Raw genomic sequence first — 21,248 nt, 5'->3', positions numbered from 1 at the left:
AGCGCTCTTTGGGAAAGGGCGCTGCTGATATTATCTGCAGCGATGTTTGCTGGGAAGCACTGCTGATAATGCGGCGCTACTGCTAAATTTCCCCCTCACTACTACTAGTTTATTTATTAGTTTTTTCATGCATATTTTTTTTGTATTTGTTTTATATTTGAATAGGCTTTATACAATAATCTTTAGCATATCATACACATACAAATGTAATCATATAGCATATACATACAATTAGTCTCATCAAATCATGTCATCATCGTAATCATCATCCAACACAAAGTGGTCTCTCATCATCATCTCGAAAATAGCGATACAAGTCTCGAATGATATGCAAATACATCGTCATCCATCTAAACAATGATATACGCGAGAAGAGCTATCACTTTGAGAACATGAGTTCGTATCCCTCTCTCGCATTAGCGTGAACCTCTAAACTAACTACTGCCTGTCGCTCGGAAACCGGAAACCGGTACACCTGGGCCTGACACTCCGGCCACTTGTCGTATATATACTCCTGGCGTAGCACTTCTTCGCCATCTATGATCTATGCACCTGCATCATCACATGAGTCAATCATATGCAACATATATAGTTGAGCAACAGAAAGAGACAGACTTGGCAAAAATAGAAACAACATATCATAAGCATAAATAACAAAGTTCATCGTACCCCAAAATGCCCTAACTAGAGTGATTTTCACTAGTCGAGGAGGAGGACGGTTTAATTACATCACAAATAAAGTTTCACTGCGCATAACTCAAAGTTTTGTCATACAGAAAGTATGGACTAAACAGACACATTGTCATATATCGACAATCACTCCAACATGTCGTTCCATCCATCCAAGTCAGGGAGATAGTCCCCGAGCCTAGTGAAAGGCTTCACGTCGAGACGCTGAGAGGCTATCCATGTTCGGACGTCTTCCCGCGACATTTTGTCCTTCTCCGTAGAACATCCCTGTTTTTCCGACGACCTCCTTCATGATGATTTGGGCAAATTCGCGCTGGATGTTATAGAACTCAGCTCGAAGTCGATGATCCTCGATATCTCCTATGTCCCTTGCCCATTGCAGAATATGGGCATCACCGGAAGAAGGTGCCATGTGAAGGTTCTGGTGATCCCGTCTGTACTCCAGCATGTGGTGTAGGACATAGAATCCATCATTAAGAGAATCTCGGAGTAGGGTTCCTTCTTGTCGATGATCCTTGCTTTCACTCGATTTTTCCAAGCGGCCAACGCGTCTCTAAACTTAGTCATGGCGTGTTTGTTTATCTTCTTCATTGTCGGGTCCTCATCTGGATCTTTATAATCCTTCTCATTCCGGTCCGGGAACAAGAATATCTGGTGAAAATTCTTTAGGAGGGAGCTCCTCATATTTTCTATCTTCTGTAGTTTCTCATCGTTGATGGTGGCGGTTGTCCGTACGATGCAGCCTATTTGATTGCCGTAGCATCGACGCGCTTCCTCGGGCGCCGTTGGCTCAAAATTGCCGCCGTCCACCTCCGTGACCACGACTCTAGTAGTCCTGAGTTTGTTAGGAACCCGTTGCCTCTTTGCTTTCGGTTCTACACTGGCTCCGCTCCCCGAGGCAGCGCCGGTCTCAGTCTCAGCGCCGGTCTCGATGCCGGTCTGAGTCTGAGCGCCGGTCTCAGTCTCAGCACCGGTCTGCGTGTCGGTCTCAGTCCCCGATGCCACCGGTGGGCCTAGCAATAACATCGGTTGATCGCCGGTAAGGCTAAAAAATTCGTCTGCCGCCCGGTAGGCGTCGTCGCAATGACCAGAACCCTGTCCTTCATCGTTGCTAGCCATGTTTCCTATGATTAAATCTAGTCAATTAATTCTAGACCTAATAAAATGAATAATGACATAAAAAAGGCCTATTGTTTTGCAGGAATGTTGACTCCTTCCTGGTGCGGCAAATCACGGGCACTCGATATGTCCTAGTTTGTAGCACAAGTCATGCCGAAATTCACGGAAAATTTCGGCATGAGCTTTGCTAAAAAGTGGACAAATCGAGAACCTGAAATTTGCCGGAAAAGAAATGAATCAACATTCCGGCAAAATATAGGCCACTAAGCATCATTCCCTGGAAACAGTGTCCAAATATACACGAGCAACCACATGTCCAAATTTCGCAAGCTAATTCAAAAACAAAGTGTAGAAGAAAATTCATTTAACTACTAATAGAACAAAATTCAGTTAACTTTAGTGCTCTATAATGATGAAAGGAAAAAAATTCAGTTAACTACTAATTTCATTCATTTAGGTTATTCATTTAACATCACCTAATTAACCTACTGTACCACTACTATTAGCAGCACTACTAACCTAATTAACCTAGCAAAACTCCAGTGCCCTAACTGAAAAACATCTAATTAACATCTAATTTTTTCTCTAAAATACATAGAGAGATGAGTGGGGGGGAGGGGTGGGTGACTTACAGAGAGGGGAGAGACGGTGGCGGGGAGGTGCTCGGTGACGGAGGCAAGGGCGGAGAGGGCGGGCTCGGGCACGGGCAACGGCGGTCCTGGGCGGGCTAGGGCGGCGGTGAGGTGGAGGGCGCCGACGGTGACGTGGAGGGCGGCCTCGGGCGGCGGCGGTGAGGCTGAGGGCGGCCTCGGGCGGCGGCGGTGAGGAGACGGCGGCGAAGTGGGGGGACGGCGGCGAGGGCGAGGGATTTGGGGAAGAATTGGTGGCCGGGGGTGGGGGGAAACCGCTGTTTAAGTGAACCTTAACGGTAGCGTGTTTCCGGAAACGCGCTATAGCTAAGCGTTTCCTGAAAACCGCTACTGCTATTCCTTTCTCCTTTTTTCCCTTTTTTCTTTTATTTTTCTTTACATTTTATTTTTTCCCCTTTCTCCTTTTTCTATTTCTATCATTTTCATTTACTTTTCTACTTGTTTTTCACTTTATTTTATTTCCGTTAGCAGCAGCGCCTTACTCGTAAGCGCGCTACAACTAAGAAGATTAGCAGTAGCGCTGGCCCAGTATACGCGCTACTGCTAGGTTGGGCTAGCCATGTGCGCCCAGTTCAAGCATAGCAGCATCGCTTTTCGCTAGTACGCGCTACTGCTAAAGTCATAGCAGTAGCGCTGTTTATTTACGCGCGCTGCTACTAAGTAGCAGTAGCGCTTGATTTTGTACAGCGCTACTGGTAAGATTCTGTGTATAGGCTTTTCCCTAGTAGTGGTGCTCCGGTCGCCGCCGCCGCGCCGCCCCCACCGGCTCCCGTCGCCGCGCGGCCCCCACGGGCTCCCGTCGCCGCCGCCGGATCCCGTCGCCGCACCGCCCCCACTAGCTCCCGTCGCCGCCGCCGGATCACGTCGCCGCGCCGCCCCCATTGGCTCACGTCACCGCCGCCGGAAGCCCACCAGCTGCCCTCCCTCGATGGCGTAGACGCCGCAAGCGCTTCTGTCGTGGCTGCGCCAGAGCGGCCTCCGGCTCGAGCTCATCCTCTTCAATGGAGGAGGGCGACATGAACAACTTTTCGAGCAGGTGGAGCTCATCGCCTCCTCCCCCTCCACTTTCTTCGTTGACCACATTAGAGGAGGCTGCCGCTCCTCCGCTTCGGCTCCCAACGCGTGCTCCACATCACTGCAGCACCGGTAGGCCAACGCCTCGAAAATGCGCACACCCCAGCCGCCTCCTCGTCCTCTACCGCGGTCGTACCCGTCTCCGATGCCGACGAGGGTGCCGCCGTGCCTACCGGACGGCAGGGCCAGTGCGCTGAGGTTGTCCACACCGAGGGGGCTGATTGCACTTTTTAAAAGGTATACGGGGTGTGTGTGTGTCAATGTTTTTGCCAAGTCAGCTCTTGACAGCCAGGCCCCACTTGTCAGAAAGCGATCAAATGGGCTAAATCACCCGATCAGTGCTTTTTGCGACGACTTAAGTGATTTTGTGGTTTTTTTTTGCAGCGGATTAACGAGTTGGTGGTTTTCTGTAAACCTAGCCACAAATGTGGTGGTTTCTTGCAATTGACTCAGAGGAGAGGCGTAAGAAGATGAGACTGGATCCACCTAGCTAGCAGCAGCTTGTTGGGGTTGCATAGGGATGAAGATATAGGGGCAAAAGAGCCATTAAGTATGGGTTATATCAGGTGGGTGATCGAGTCCAAAATTAGATGTAATTAAAAGGACTAAACAGACAAGGCTACACATTTAACAACTTGAGCTAAGTATGGTGCATGTAATGCTGACAAGTCGAGCCAAAGAACAACTGCAGGTGAGCGCTAAAATATCCGTTCAATATCCTTTGTAGTTGCGTGTTAGCAGCAGACACCCTCAAGAAACACGCAAGTAGATGAGACTGGGGCCACCTACCAGCTGCCTGGGGTTGTATAGAAATGAAGAGGCGTTCATTAAGTATGTGCAATATGAGGTGAACAAGTATAAATTCAAACATACTCCCTCCGTCCCATAATATAAAAACGTTTTTGACACTAATATAGTGTTAAAAACGTTTTTATATTTTGGGACAGGAGGAGTACTTAAGAAGACTAGTCAGACAAGACTTCACATTAGCTGGGTGTGACTCGATCAGCCGGAGTTGCATATATAAATGAAGACGGCCAAGCAGACTAAAATCGTGAAAACTGGGCATCACTACTCGTTTTCAGATTTTGATTCAGATCAATCAAGTATAGAAAGTGTAAAGTCGATGGGGGCGGTGAACGGGAGCATTACCAGCAATCGGTGCCGCCAGAGAAGCACGTCGTCCGGGCCGGGACAGCGCGCCCGCCCAGCAGCTCAGACGCGTGCGGCCAAGGCGCTGTTGGATTGCTTAGATCCGTCCCGGCGCATTGCTCGCGCCGGCAGCTAGCTCCGTCGTCGCCGGCATCTGGATTTTGGGGAGAAGGAGCAAACCTCGATCGGGTGAAACGAACAGGCGAGAGAGCAGGGCGAGGAGGAAGTACGCCATGCAGGATGATGGGCTGGCGGGAGCCTCGCAACGATCAGCGCCACTTGGCGCGCTCTCAGCCATTTGCCACGTGTCGCGCTCTGGACGCTTCCTTCGGATTTTGTGTTTTTTTTATTTTTTCGCACGTGTTTTCGGCTTTTTAAACGGGTTTTTTCGACGTTTTGGTTTTCCCCCGGTCTTTCTTAGCTTTTCGATCAAAAAAATTTCAAAAAAAAACTTTTTTTGCGCAAAAAAACGCGTTCTCTTTTTTTTTCACGAAAGTCACGGTTTTCTTCCGTGAGAGGCACGGTTGTGCTTTAGCGAGAGTCACGGCCGTGCCTTTCGAAAACGAAAAAACGCATTTTCTGTTTTTTTTTCTTCCACGAGAGGCACGTTGTGCTTTCGCGAGAGTCACGGCCGTGCCTCTCGGAAAGGGAAAAACAAAACGCGTTTTCTGTTTTGTTTCTTTCGGGACAGTCACGGTTTTGCTTCCGCGAGAGGCATGGTTGTGCTTTCGCGAAAGTCATGGCCGTGCCTCTCGAAAAGGGAAAAAAATACACGTTTTCTGTTTTTTTTCTTTCGCGAGAGTCACGGTTTTGCTTCCGCGAGAGGTACGGTTGTGCTTTCGCAAGAGTCAGGGTCGTGCCTCTCGGAAAAGGAAAAACAAGACGCGTTTTCTGTTTTTTTTTCTTTCGGGAGAGTCACGGTTTTGATTCCGCGAGAGGCACGGTTGTGCTTTCGCGAAAGTCACGGCCGTGCCTCTCGGAAAGGGAAAAAAATACGCGTTTTCTGTTTTTTTTTTCTTCACAGTTTTGCTTTCGCGAAAGTCACGGCCGTGCCTCTCGGAAAGGGAAAAAAATACGCGTTTTCTGTTTTTTTTTCTTCACAGTTTTGCTTCCGCGAGAGGCACAGCTGTGCTTTCGCGAGAGTCACGGCCGTGCCTCTCGGAAAAGGAAAAACAAAACGCGTTTTCTGTTTTTTTTTCGGGAGAGTCACGATTTTGCTTCCGCGAGAGGCACGGTTGTGCTTTCGCAAAAGTCACGGCCGTGCCTCTCGGAAAGGAAAAAAATATGCATTTTCTGTTTTTTTTTCTTTCGCGAGAGTCACGGCCGTGCCTCTTAGAAACGGAAAAAATGCGTTTTCTGTTTTTTTTTCTTCCACAAGAGTTACGGTTTTGCTTCCACGAGAGGCACGGTTGTGATTTCGCGAGAGGCACGGACGTGCCTCTTTCGGAAAGGGAAAAAAACCATGCTCCCGGTCCGGTTTTTTCGCCCGGTTTTTTTCGTCCGGTTTTTTTCGTGAAAAAAAAGTTCGTCAAAACCTATCAACATGATATCTAGTTTTGAAGATCTCGATGCGAGGAATCCAACGGTGAAAACGGTTCGAAATTTGGACGCACGGATTAAGAGATAAAACGTTTTGAATAAACGGATCTAACGAAAAAAGGGAAAGTGGAGTGCTCTTTGCAACGAGTACTCCTTAGTTAGTGATTTCGGGCTTCCTCCAACATGAAGTTAACTCTCTGGCGCGGCGCTACTGGGCCTACCAAGTCCTGTAGCCGCCGAGGGAGTTTTTGTTTTGGTTTTCTTTATTATTGGTTTTTCCTTGTTTGCATTAGTTTTCTACTAACTTTTCAATCCATTGTACTTTTTGTTTTTCATTTAGAAAAAAAACACTAATATCTATTGTATTAGTAAAAATAGCAGTGCACAAATCACAAAATTGTGTATATTCCAACAATTTCATTATCTAGTTCAATCATTTCACTATCTTCAGGAAAAAATATTGCAACTTTTTCAATTATTTCACCAATTCCATAAACACCTATTTCAACCATTTCAATAAATTCAGAAACACCATTGAATTATTTTTCCACATAATTCACAGATGAAAATCCATATTCCAAATATTGAAAAATGTCTTCAAATACAAATCTGAATACTAATCAAACCCAGGCAATTTTTTTGGATTATTTCGATTACTGAACCAAATTTTCAACTTCTGAGTACTAAAAGAAAGTTCAAACCATTGGACCACAAAGTTCTTCACAACATTTACATGAACAACACTAAAAACAATTCACTCAAAAAAACTAAAAATAAAAAGTTTGCTAGAAGCACCAGACCTATGAAGTAGTGCACATGCACACACAAAATCTGTGAAATAAATTCGAAAGGTACGAATGAATTGCACAAAAATTATGAACATGTAACCGCAAAAATAGCACCATGAGTGTCCAGCACTCTAATTCTACAAAATGAATTGCAATGTCTCAGTCCAGCCCTTGCAGCAGCTCGGATAGTCATTGGATTGAAAGCATATTCATCCATGATGTAATGGCTCACCAGTAACTCGGCGACCTTCAATTTCGGCAAATTTGACATTTTTGACCTGTGGATGAAATCATTTCACAAAATGAACTGCTCCTAAAAAAGTTTCACTCAACTGACTTTTTTTAGTGGCGCCCGACACGAAGGCGTCACACTGCACTGTGCAACGCCTCAGAGATAGGCGCTACACGGCTGGCCAGCGTCACACTCCGGACTGCCTAAAAATTACTAAGTCAATGTGCAGCGCCTAAGAGCTAGGCGCCACACTATACAATTTGACGTTGGCTAGGCGTGTAGCGCCTATCTCTGAGGCGTTGCACAGTGTAGTGTGGCGCCTTCGTGTCCGGCGCCACTAAAAAAGGACAACTGAGTGAAATTTTTTTTAGAGGCAGTTCATTTTGTGAAATGATTTCACGCATCCACAGGTTAAAATTGTCAAACGGATGAGCATGGGATGTAGTGCCACGGCCCCTAGACAATTTAGGGTGTGGAGCACCTGCCGAGGCTCAGGGAAGTTGACGTTGATATTTACTTTGAGGGAGCTGATACAGAGTCACAAAGAAGGGCTGCCGACGCAGAGGCTGTCTTGACGGATCTCATCCGCGTCCATCCAGGACACCCAAGCATCAAGACCAGCCTTGAAGGTAACAGAAGCTCTTTTATTCGTGAACTTTTCGGTGGCAGTTCTACGGGGGACGAAGAGGTGGAGAGGCAACCGAACGATGCAACTCCGGCTTACTTTCATTCCTACAACACTTGAGTTTGATTCATCCTTGGAGACCAGTATGTCTGAATCGTTCCTTTGTTGGTGCATGCATGCACACCAAAATTAGTTACACCTGAAACTTCCTTCCTCTGTTCTTGAGGTCAAATCTATGTGAACCTGTGAAGCCTAACACAAGTTTCCTCCTCATCCTGTTTCTGATACTGGCAGTTTCCAAACCATGCTCCATCAACCGTTGTTGATGGATGAACTAGGAATTCACCATGGGGGCAGTGGTCAAGCTCTCCACAGATTTTGCACTACACATCCAAGGATTCATTTCAAGTGTCGGCCATTTTGACCGACGATTGTGGCATTTGCCTGATGCTTTGCTTCTATTATGGCCAACCGTGGTGGAGAGACGCGAGAGCACTGACCTGAAGAAACTGTAGAGGAAAACAGAGTATCCGGCAACAGCACCGCGTCAGTCTAATCTAGTCATTAACAGAGCATTGGGTAAACAAGACTGTTAACTCCGGTTCATTAGGGAGATGAAATACCGATGCATGGAGACGTTTTTGGGGTAGTTTGAAAGACTAGTTCTGGGCCCAATACCGCTGTAAGTTAGTAAAGGTCTAGTGTGAAGAATTGTTCTAAATTTTTTTTACAAGAGTGTAATATTACTGAACTCCCAAGCAGTCATTATTGGTGAACGGCATGATACAGGGTAAATTATTTACAGCTGTAGAGATGCTAAGTATGGACGTGATGGATTTACAGGTCAAGAATTTCACTGCAGATTAGGCTGATGGACGTGATATGATAACTGATGTTTGGGCGATATCGGACGACTTCCAATTTACTTGTAATTAGGAAGACTATACTACTTCAGATTTAACAACTTGATTTGGGTGACATGCATGCTGTGGCCCAGCTATAGGCTAGTTGATCATTAACACATGGGGAAATCTGGAAATATCATTTTGCTAGTATTATCCCCAGATCCTTGTTAATTAACTGGTGCAAAATCGTGAAATGGTCACCACTAATAGTGTTAGGATTTTAATTTGGTAAACAGGAGCGCTACCTGCACTCGGTGCCGCCGGAGATGCTCGTTGTCTCGGTTGTGGTTGCGGGCCCGCTCAGCCGCGCATCCGCATGAGCCCGGCGCGCGTGGGAACCTGAGCTCCGCCCCTGGGGACTGGGCGCCCGACGCATTGCTGCCACTCCTCGCCGGCGCCAGATTTGGGGAAGAAGGGGCACACCTCGGCCCTGGGGTGAACGAACAGTGAGAAAGCAGGGCGAGAAAATACGCGAGAGCTATATATATCGCCATAGGGGCGAGCCCAATATGTGTTTCCTGTGAGCAGTTTCAGGAACCTTCTACGACTAATTCGGACAGGTTTAAAAATCATTTTTTATTTTTTTTTATTTTCTGTATTTTATTTTATCGGGTTTTCTTTATCTAATTTTTTATCCATGTCTTTCTTTTGCATACTTTTGGTATACATCTGGAACTTTTTTCCTGGAGACGTCGTTTGCCCCCTCCCACCTTTTCCCACCTCACGGTCTCTCGGGTGAAAACCCTAGGGCGGCAATGGCGCTCTTTGCGTCGTGTTCTTCTTGAAGGCGTCATCCTGAGAGCTATGTGGCGGTGGCCACCGCTTGGATACGTCGGCGGTTGCTGATGGTGTGCCCATCTTCCTCTAGGTGGCAGTTGTTCTGAGGAAATACTAGATCTGGGTCTCCCGTGCCGTTCTCCCTCCCGGGGGCATCGTCTTGGAGCAGTGATCCACTGGAGAGGCCATCAGGTGGAGCAGTGTTACATCAACCGCATTAAAGACGGTGGGCCTTGGCGACGTGGAGCAGTGGAGTACCAGTGTTGGATGCAGTTTGATTGACGCGCGCAGGCTGGTGACGCTGTTTGGTGTTGTGGTGACATCGACGGCATATGGGACTGGCAAGATCTTTGCAGTGGTTTCTCCTGAAGATGGGATGGCGGAAGATGGCGGCGGCAGATCCTAGAGCGTGCGCAGTGGGTGCACGTTATGGGACGCCTAGACCGAACAGTCTTAAGGCCATTGGATTAGATTGTGTCTGTTATGCGGACAAGGCACATCTATATACTTATAGGTGTAGCTACTTTGTTTGCCTAGAAGGTGGCTTCAGGTTGATCCTTGTATTCATTTTGTGAGACTCTGATGAATAATTAATAAAGATGATTGTGTGCATCCTGCTAATGCAGAGGCCAGGGAAATCCTCGTTTATTGAAGAAAAAAAACAACTTAACATTAGGGTGACATGCATGTTTTGGCCCTGCTATTGGCTAGGTGAGTATAAGCACATGGGAAAATCTGGAAATATCATTTTGCTAGTATTATTTTTAGGTGTGTGTTAATCAACAAACCGTGGAGGTAGATGAACAGGGACCAGGCGAAAAGCATGACGTAATGACGTAGAGGGTTTTCTAATCAGGATGGAGGACAAAAACTTTTCAAAAAGGCAGCTGCTAAGGTTTGCCCGCTAGGCATGTGCTAATTAGATTAACGAGCACACGACATGTGCATGGATGCTGTTTACCTTTACCTAACTGTGCTCTAATTAATGGCAAGGAAATTAGTTCACGTGGCATCTATCAGTCAATTACATTATTATTTTATGAATGGATCTCCGGCAATTTGATTGTTAATTTACATATTTATATGCCCTTCAGTCACCAGTCATCACGCACGCACAGACGGAAGTACAATTTCCTCGCAGACAACAAAAAGTAATCCTCATGAAATCATCATCTTCTGCACACAAGCTGTTACCCATGGCAAGAGAGTTGACTAGTTCTACTTCTGCTTCGAGAGGTGCTCTTCATCTCCAACCGCGTTCAAATTTTCGGATCTGGAAATTCATTATGCCCGAGTTAGCATACACGATGGTCCACTGCATAGACGTTGTATATGTACCATTTTAATTAAAAAAATGCACTATACCGAAGCACGTTCTATAGCTGATATGGAATTCTTGTTGCTGCCTTCACTACCACCTTGTCCTTCTTCACCAATTCCATCACCGACACTCCACCATAGTGTGCAACTGCAACCCTGATAGATGAAAGAGCACACGCTTTACTAGACTGGATTCTTAGGAAACAAAATCAGTGTAAACGAGTACAACATCAAAATAACTAAGCAGACAACCACAGGGTAATGAAGAAATATAAAAGAACTGGAAACACCAATGATTACCTTTCTGACCCTGTCAAACATGCGAAACCACGAATACTGAACCCAAGCTTTGTCTTCAGCCTGGGAAATATGGAGAACTCACTATTTTAGCAAATATAGAGAGAGGGGCTAACCAACATTCTTTTTTTTGAAACCGAGTTAAAAGATTTGCCTCATTGATTAATTAAGTAGAAGACAATTGCCTAGTTAATTAACGGAAACCAGAGAAAACCCAACACAAATCAACCACATGCGGACTACTCATAAAGCATGTAACCCCAGAAGTGCACGATCAGCCCTACAACCATACCCAACACGCAACGACCACCAATCCCCACACTACTACACCGCAAGGAAACCCCTAACAAAAGTGTCCTGGGCTGAAGACCACAAACACACCCAAATCCATGGAGACAAGCCAGGCCATAAGGACCGCCCAGGATGGATATCCATCAAGCAGCTACGGACGCCTTTATTGTGGCGCCACCTTTCTTGCTTTTCTTTCCGAGTGCTTTCTCCACAATCGTCTTGCCAGATCCAGGCCTGGCCGCCTCCAAACGTGTGAGCAAGCTGCCAAGCTGTATCTCAAAGAGAACGTCATCAACCTTGTCCCTCACAGACACCACTGCAATAACATCCTCAGCCACGGGTACCACCGACATGACGGACTCAGGTGCCTGCAGTTGCTCACATGGCAGAGGCGAACCCGGCAGTTGCACCTCAGAATTAGGTGCCAATGCACCTATCTCATGAACGTTGTCACTCACCGACACCACCTGCTCCATCTCCTTCGGAAGCACCAATGAAAGAGGTGAAGTGGGCTCACCACAACGCGCCTGCAGCTCAGGCATAATCTGCAGCACTAAAGCCACGACCTCGTCGATGACTACACACCTAGAGGTCAGGGTGGACACGGTCTGAGCTGATCCGGTCCCTCACCGAGCCACCCTTTGGACCGGCCGCCGGCGGTCCGGGCTGGACCGGACCGACCAGCCTCGCGGTCCAGTTTTCAAGGACCGGACCGGCAGCGGCAAAGCTCGGGCCGGACCGAGAGGACCGGCCAATAACCACAGGCTGCGAGGTGCAGGGGGCAGCGGCGAGGTGGGCGACGTGCGGGTGTTGTGTTGCGAGATGGGCGACATGCGCGAACGACGGCGGCTAGGTGGGAGATGTGCCATCGGAAGTGCGCGGCAGTTAGCCATAACCTTCCTTAGCAGTTTTTCTATAGCATGCAATTAATCTAGGGTGTGCATGAGCCCATGATTTTCGGTGTGATGGCCTTGCCATAATTAGCGGATCAAACCTGACGTCGAGTTAGTGGTCAAATGATGCCGTGATTTTCAGATCAAGCCCTGTTTCTCTCGTACTTTCTTTCACCAGTTTGACTGAACAAAAGTGCAGAAAATGAACACAAGATCAAGACTGAATGCAGTCATATTCAGTTATGCAGGTGTGTACATTTTTACAAGATATGCACACGCAGGTGCGGCCACTAACCAACTAACTCCCGAGCTAACCTCTACAAATTCTGTACGCGATAAAGACACAGAGGACTAGGCAATGTTGTTACAGAGAGAGCAACGGAAGAGAGACTAATGTGCCGGCTGGTGGACCTGATCGTACGCTTCAACAGGACTTGGAACAAAATAAGGCCCGGCCCCACCCCCTTAAAATCAGGGGGGGAGATGATTAGATTAGAAAGAAAAAAAGAAAAAAAGACAGCCGTTGGATGAGGTGGGAGCACGGATGGGAGCACGGGAAGGGAGCAGGCAAGCCGGATCCGCTTCAACAAAATGAAAACGGCAACATAGGATCATGGCTCGTGATTATAGGTAGACGCTATTAAATCTAGCGCCTTCCAAAAAGAATACTGTACTTGCCTGATTTGTTGGAAACGAAAATCACGGTCAAGCGTTTCTCCACGATCCGAGATTCATGGACGATCGAGCGTTTTCCCCGATTGATGGCCTGTGTGCGTGTTGTGTTGAAACTGCTGCCATGGCAGGGAAACCTGCAGCTATAACGCTGCCAGTGCCAGATCCAGAACACGAGATCGTCGGCCGTGCATGCACGGCAGCGACGGCGAGCGGCGGCGATAGGCTATGGCGCATGGTGAGGAGAGGAAGGAAGAAGAGGGGAAGCTTGGGGACACGGAGTCACCCGGGCGCTGCCGGTGGCCACGATGACGAGGAACGCCGGCGACGGTGACAGTGTTTTCTCGGTCCTCTCGGTCGGACTGGTTAAAGCCCGGACCGGACCGACAAATTTTCGGGCCCAATTTTCTCTAGCGGGCCAGGACCGAGCGGGCCAAGACCGGGCGAGCCACGAGCGGGCCAAAAACCCCGCTCGATACATCCAGCCATACCTAGAGGCAGTCAACAGCACAGGCATCGATGATGGACTTGATGTAGCACGAGGGGAGAAATGTCAATAAAGGCTTGCTTCCTTCCCAACTGAAGACCCAATCGGAAGCTCAAGCAGAGAAGGCATAACCGGCACAACCTTTAGTTTGGCGGGTGCGGCCTCCGCTCTACACAAACACTCCCAACTCACGCAAGGCAGTCGTGAAGCTCAGTGCGAAGTAGCTCGGTCTCCTCCACTAGGAGGGGCTGCAATTGCACATCCACCGGTGTTGCGACGACTTCCAGTGCGGGCAGTAGGGAAGGCGATGAGGCATCATGACGCGGCTTCGAAGACAGACCGGAGCGGTGCTGAGCACAGCAGAAACACACTTTGTGGCCGAAACGAAGGCATCCCATGCACCAGATTGGGTCCCTACAAGAATGGGCATGATGACCTTTGGAGAGACACATCCCTGAGCCATGCCGGAGGAGCAGGCCGAGCAATGGAAGCGGGCCGACTGAAGGCCTTTGTAGATGGCGAACGGCGACGCCCGGGTGACGAGGTGCCAATCTACCAACGTTTCCCCACGAGCTGCTGGCGTGCAACATGGGATCGGAGGGCGTCATCTTCCTGCAGAGGCATCCAAGCCAGTCCCCCAACCAGGATGCACAGGAGAGGTCATCATGACGGTGCATGACAGACCGGCCGCAGTGGGTGGCTTCGCGGACGGTGCAGGCGGCAACTGGAGCGGTCGGGACAAGCTGCATACCGCATCGGGAGGCAGCTGCCAGAGCATTGGGAGCCCCATCCTGCACAACCATGGACACCACCGCATTGCGTGGACCAAAGGGGTCGGCGGGCAAGGCAGCAGGCAGCAGCATGGAGGTCGTCTGGGATGCAGGGTCGACAAACAGTGGCGGCTCATACGCATCGCAGAGACGATGGCGCAGAGCCGGCTCTCAGCATGGCCGGAACAGCAGGAGCCAACACGGACGATGAACCAGCGCGCAGCACGGCCGGAGTGGCAGATGCAGCCGTTGCCGACGCGGAGGCAAGCCGGGGGTGCGGACAAAGGACGGGCGAAGTAGGAGCAGCCGGCACGGGGAGCCTCGCGGACGCGGGCGCAGGCTTGGCCAGGGGCTCCTCCAGCACCTGCGCGGACACTCTCCCCAACTGGACAGGGCGGCCCAGCGCCGGCTGCAGCGGCGTGGACAGGAGCTCCCGATCCGGATCGGACCAAGCAGCGGACGGGGGGACAGGCAGGACGACGCACACCCTGCAGCTAGCAGGCAGCTCGGCGGGAGGCGGGGGCAGCGAGCTGGCCGGGACGCGGGGCGGTGGCAGGGTGGCTGACGGGGCTGCTGGCGGTGAAGACGGGACGGACGGCGCAAGGTTGCGAGGGCGCATGTTCCACTCCTGCTTTTTCTTGCGGGAGGGAGGGAGGGAGCAGATGGCGCCGAGGCCGGATCCGGGCATGGCGGCCGGCAGGGGCGGAGCCAGGGGGGACGAGCAGGGGCCTGCCCCCCCCCCCCCCCCAACGATCAATAATTTTAGTAGAAACGACGAGTAATTACCAATGAGATTAGATCAATATACATACTCGGCCCCCCTTATACTCAAATCTTGACTCCGTCACTGGTGGCCGGAGCAGGAAGATCCGGCCGTGGTTGTATAGAGACTTGGCAAGACGTGGTTGTATCGTGCTCCACACACGAACAGCACCTTCCCATGTAACTGTAACTAAAACTGGAAGATTGGCATGTGAAATCAAAGGACGTAAAAGACTGCAGACTCATGTTCGAGTGTATGAACGCACCGCTCCTTCTGCATGTCCCATATCTGTTTTGTACTTTCCAACATAATAGCCGACCTTGGCAGTATTGTCACAGGAGCCAGTAATCAAATACTGCTGACCATCACGCTTGAAGAAATCCACTCTTTACACCCAATCCGAATGTCCAGACAGAGTATACTTGGATTTGTGAGAATCAAGACTCCAAACCTGAACACCAACCATAAGAGCTTCCGGTCAAGGTATAGTAGAAAATGAAACGTACCCCATCTTCATCATTGCATAAAAGTTTGCTTAGCAAAGAAAATATGAGATAGAAAGCTAAACCTTTACTGTATTATCATGTGAAGCACTTGCAAAACTGTTGATGTCCTCTGGGTTAAATTTCAGTTCATAAATATCATTTGTGTGTTCTTCAAATGTGTGTATGCAGTTCCAGTCCTGGTCCCAGTCCCAAAGCCTTATTTCCCTATTACATCCACAGCACATACGGCCGGGTTGGATGAACGTCTAATGAACACCTGCCAAAGTCATGATCCTGAACTTTCAAGCTCATAACCTCTTCGGGTTCCTTTTCATACTTGTACACATGGACGAAACAATCAATTGACCCAACCACAAGCTACCGCTTTCATGCAATAAATTTAACAGTGCATAATGCAATGAGGGCAGTCATGAACAAAGAAATATAAGATAACAACTTTATTATTGCCTCTAGGACATATTTCCTTCACATGTTTCGTCAAATAGTTAAATCAGCCATTAAAAAGGACGATTGAAATTTATAGAAACACTAAGAGATGACCAGTCTATTCTGATTGATCCTGATGGCAAAAAAAGTTTGCATCGGCTGCTTGAAGCGGATTCATTTAAAGAGAAGGTTAAACCTTCTTATGATGGGATCAAGCTTTCAAGTAAAGAAGTTTCTGAAGAGCATAATCAACATGATCTTGAGGGCGAGAATTCCATCGAGGCTACAATGTATACGCCAAGGATTGGGGGGCAACAAGCAAATCCAATAATCGATGAAAGCAAACCAAAAAAATACAAAGGCCGAAATAAGCGCAAGAGTAAGAGATCAAAAATCACCTTCGCTGAACTATCTATTTATTATATATAAAAAGTGCTTGACGGGTTAATCAGAAAAAAGATAAATAAGCTAGTACCACAATAATTAGAAACATCTGATCGTTGATTTGGTGGACCCATAACTTAAAATACGTAATTAATGGATCAGATCTAAGACCACTCTATCTCAACAAGAAAAGAAAAGGAAAAAAAAACTACAACAATCCTTAGCCTGTACGTGCGGCTCAATCGTGCCTGTTTTTTTGGAATAAAAGTAACGCACACGTCCATCATGTAGGTGCTTCAAATAAAAGTCACGTACATGGCCATGATTGGCACGTCCATTAGGCAATAGAGGGAGGATCCTCAAAAAAGAAAAAAATAGAGGGACGGAAATTTTTATTCACGTACACTGTACTGCCATCGTTGGCACGTCTATTAAGAAATAGAGGGAGGAAAAAAATAATCTACGTCTAAAAAAAGCAAACTACATAAAGTTTTGTACGGAGTAAAAATAAAATAGAAGTAACGCACACATCCATCGTGTATGTGCTTGGAATAAAAGTCACGTACATGGTCATGATTGGCACGTCCATTAGGAAGTAGAGGGAGGATCCTCAAAAAAAAAAATTTAGAGGGATGAAAAAGTTTATTCACGTACACCGCCATCATTGGTATGTCCATTAAGAAATAGAGGGAGGTAACCCTAAAAAAAGAAATAGAGGGAGGTCCCCTCGAAAAAAGAAATACACGGAGGAAAAAAAAGCAATCTACGTCCAAAAAAAGCGAACTACATAAAGTTTTGCACAGAATAAAAATAAAATAGGTTCACGTACAAGCTGAGTTCATTTGGACACAGTTTGACGGGTTAATCATAAAAAGGTAAATAAGTTAAAAATTACCATGTTTGACGGGTTAACCATAAAAAGGGTAAATAAACTACAAATTACCACAATATTTAGAATCATCTTGTCGTTGATTTGGTGGACCCGTAACTTGAAAGACGTAATTAATGGGTTACATCTAAGACCGCTCAATCTCAAAAAAAAATAGCAGGAATACTTAGCCTGTACGTCACTAGTACAAAAGGGGGCTTTGGTTCAGGCCGGGTAAGCCCATTAGTCCTGGTTCAGTCCATAACCGGGACCAATGGGTGCATTGGACCCGGTTCGTGAGCCCAGGGGGCCGCCCGGGCCATGTGGGCCATTGGTCCCGGTTCGTCTGGACCTTTTGGTCCCGGTTGGTGGGACGAACCGGGACCAATGTGCCTCACTCCTGGCCCACCACCATTGGTCCTGGTTGGTGGCATGAACCGGGACCGATAGGTCCCCTTTAGTCCCGGTTCATGCCACCAACCGGGACTAAATGGTTGGTCCTCGTTGCGATTCACAGTTTAGTTCCACCTCGCCAACCGAAGGGCGCCCCCACCGGTTTATAAGCCCGTCCCTCTCTGCCTTGTTGAGCTCCTCTCAAAGTGAAAATAGATGCCCCTATACAGGAAATTTGACCTAAATTCATAATGAATTTCTCTGAAATTCATAGAAATTGATTATGAATTTAGGTTGAATTTTCTCTATAGGCGCATCTATGTTCATTTTTTTAGTAAAGTTGATCACAAACTTGTGATTCACACAAATTTCAAAGAATTCAAATTTTAACTATTCTAATTTGAAAACTAATGGCACTAACAGAAAGTTTATAATTTTTGGTATCTCTGTGGAGAAAGATTGTAGATAGTAAATATAATACTAAAAATCCTAATATTCTGTAAGTAGAAACAAAATAAAATAAATAAAGCAACAAAGAAAACAAAAAAACAAAAAAAGTGTTTTCAAATTTGAAAACTAATGGCATTAACAAAAAGTTTATAATTTTTCTAAAACTAAAAGCATAAAGAATTAAAAAATAAAGCAAAAAACAAAAGAATAATTTTAGCTGCCTGCATTCTCCCTCCTTATGTAAACCTTGTAAAATAAGAGAGAATAGCCATAAGTATTGTAACATAACGAAAATAACAGCCCATAATGCAATAAATATCACTAGTAGAAAAGGGGGCTATGGTTCAGGCCGGGGCAGCCCATTAGTCCCGGTTCAGACCAGAACCGGGACCAATGGGGGCATTGGTCCCGGTTCGTGAGCCCAGGGGGCCGGCCAGGCCACGTGGGCCATTGGTCCCGGTTCGTCTGGACCTTTTGGTCCCGGTTGGTGGGACGAACCGGGACCAATGGGCCTGGCTCCTGGCCCACAACCATTGGTCCCGGTTGTTGGCCTGAACCAGGACCAAAGGCTCCCCATTAGTCCCGGTTCATGCCACGAACCGGGACCAATAGTGCTGCCTATATATACCCTCGCCCGCGAGCAGAGCACTCCAGTGCTCTATTTTTCTGGGCCGGCGAGGGGAGGTGTTTGTGGTGCTCTAGCTCACCTCCTATGCACATGAGGTGTTCGATGAAATGTCCGAGCCACACTAGTTAAGCTTTCTCCTCTCGAAGCTCGACCTCAAAGCTCCATTTTCCTCGAGATTTGTCTAGATTTAGCGGTCCGTCACGCCCCACCCCCGTCTTCACCGCCGTCGATCACCCGCGCCGATCTCATCACCGACACCACCGGGGTGAGCCTCTTGTTCTAATCTTCTTTCTGAAAGGAAAAATATTGTTACTTGTATGTTTAGATAGATACTTGTATCATTTTCTTACTTTTATTATTGCATCTTATATAGTGCGATGGTTTTGGTATCCGCCCCCGTCGGCCCTCGTCCTGTCTATGATTCGGATGTGGTATATACATTAATCTTTATAACTATTGGTTCATTTATTTTTTATGAAAATTATGCGGGCCAACGTGACATAGATTTTATTTGTCTAGGATGTATGTGAACCGAAAATTCCAACCGACCCTATTGTCGAGAGGTTAAATTTAGTTGAAGAAGAAAACAATTTCTTGAAGGAAAAAATAAAAAAATTGAGGAGGAGAAGATGATATTGGAGTTGCATGTTGCGGATGTCGTCGATGATCACAAGATCAAGATGGATGCAATGCTCTTGAAGATTAGAAAGATTAGAAAATATGCCATTCATACCGAGGCTTGGTATCATTATGCCGTTCGATCAATTGTTACCTTGGTTGCGATTATGATCGCCTTTGTTTTCGCATTAAAATGTTTTACATAGTTTCAATGTATGGTTTAATTAATTAGATGCTCTGGAGAGCTATATGTTGTTAGATGAGAACTATGTATGTACTTTGCTTTTAATGCATGTGATGATGAACTTCTATTAATTTGGACACTTAATATGTTTTGGAGCCCGTATATCTACACAATATGTTCCCCTTTGAGAGGTTCATGGGAGTCCTAAAGAAATATGTCCGTAACCGCGCTAGGCCAGAAGGAAGCATCTCCATGGGCCATCAAACAGAGGATGTCATCGGGTTTTGTGTTGACTTCATTCCTGGCTTTAAGAAGATAGGTCTCCCTAAATCGCGGTATGAGGGGAGACTGACTGGAAAAGGCACGCTAGGAGCGGACTCAATAATATGCAGGGACGGGCATTCTTGGTCTCAAGCACACTACACAGTTCTACAGAACTCTACCTTGGTGACCCCGTATGTCGATGAACACAAGAACAGTCTGCGCTCCAAACACCCAGAGCAGTGCGACGACTGGATTGCATGTGAACACATTAGGACTTTCAGCAGTTGGTTGGAAGCACGTCTCAGAGGTGACAATACTGTTTGTGATGAGTTGTACTTGTTGTCCAGGGGACCATCTTTGACTGTATTGATTTACAAAGGATATGAGATAAATGGGAATACATTTTACACGATTGACCAAGATCAAAAGAGCACCAACCAAAACAGCGGTGTCCGCTTTGATGCAACAACCGAGAAGGGAAAGGACACATATTATGGTTACATAGTGGACATATGGGAACTTGACTACGGACAAGATTTTAAGGTCCCTTTGTTTAAGTGCAAATGAGTCAATCTGTCAGGAGGCGGGGTACATGTAGACCCACAATACAGAATGACAACAGTGGATCTGAAAAATCTTGGGTACACTGACGAACCGTTCGTCCTAGCCAATGATGTGGCACATGTTATCTATGTGAAGGACATGTCTACCAGACCGAGAAAAAGAAAAGATAAGGAAACAAATACATCATACGATGAGCCAAAGCGCCACATAGTTCTTTCAGGAAAAAAGGGATATCCTGGGAGTGGAGGGCAAGACAGACATGTCTGAAGATTATGAAAGGTTTCATGAAATTCCTCCCTTCAATGTCAAGGCTGACCCAAGCATCCTGATAAACGATGAAGATTATCGATGGTTACGGCGCAATAAGAAAATGACAAAAGCGAAGAAAAAGTGAAGACTTTCTCCCACAACTATTATGATGATACCATGCCAAATTTGTAACAGACGAGCATGCTATGCCAACTTTTTCAGAGTTCATTTGAAAACTATGAATTTAGGTCGAATTTTCTCTATAGGTGCATCTATGTTCATTTTTTAGTAAAGTTAATCACAAACTTGTGATTCACACAAATTTCAAAGAATTCAAATTTTAACTATTCAAATTTGAGTTTATAATTTTTCTAAAACTAATGGCACTAACAGAAAGTTTATAATTTTGCTGACCTAAAAGCAAAAAGAATAAAAAAATAAAGCAAAAAACAAAAGAAAAATGCCTATAATATTTGTTATGACTAACTAAAATTACCAAATTGAGTATAATGATAGAACACAGTAATATTAAATAGCAGGAAAAACAATGACTCAAAAATCAATTTTTATTGTAAAGTTATTCATAAAGTAGTGGCATAAAATAAAAAAGAAATCACTACAAAACTATAAGTATTTAGTTCTAAGTAGAAATGAAAAAAATAGCAAAAAA

This window comes from Triticum urartu, chromosome 7A, assembly GCF_056163025.1.
Source record: "Triticum urartu cultivar PI428250 chromosome 7A, HENAU_Tu73, whole genome shotgun sequence".
Lineage (NCBI taxonomy): Eukaryota > Viridiplantae > Streptophyta > Magnoliopsida > Poales > Poaceae > Triticum > Triticum urartu.
This window is presented reverse-complemented; position numbering follows the sequence as displayed.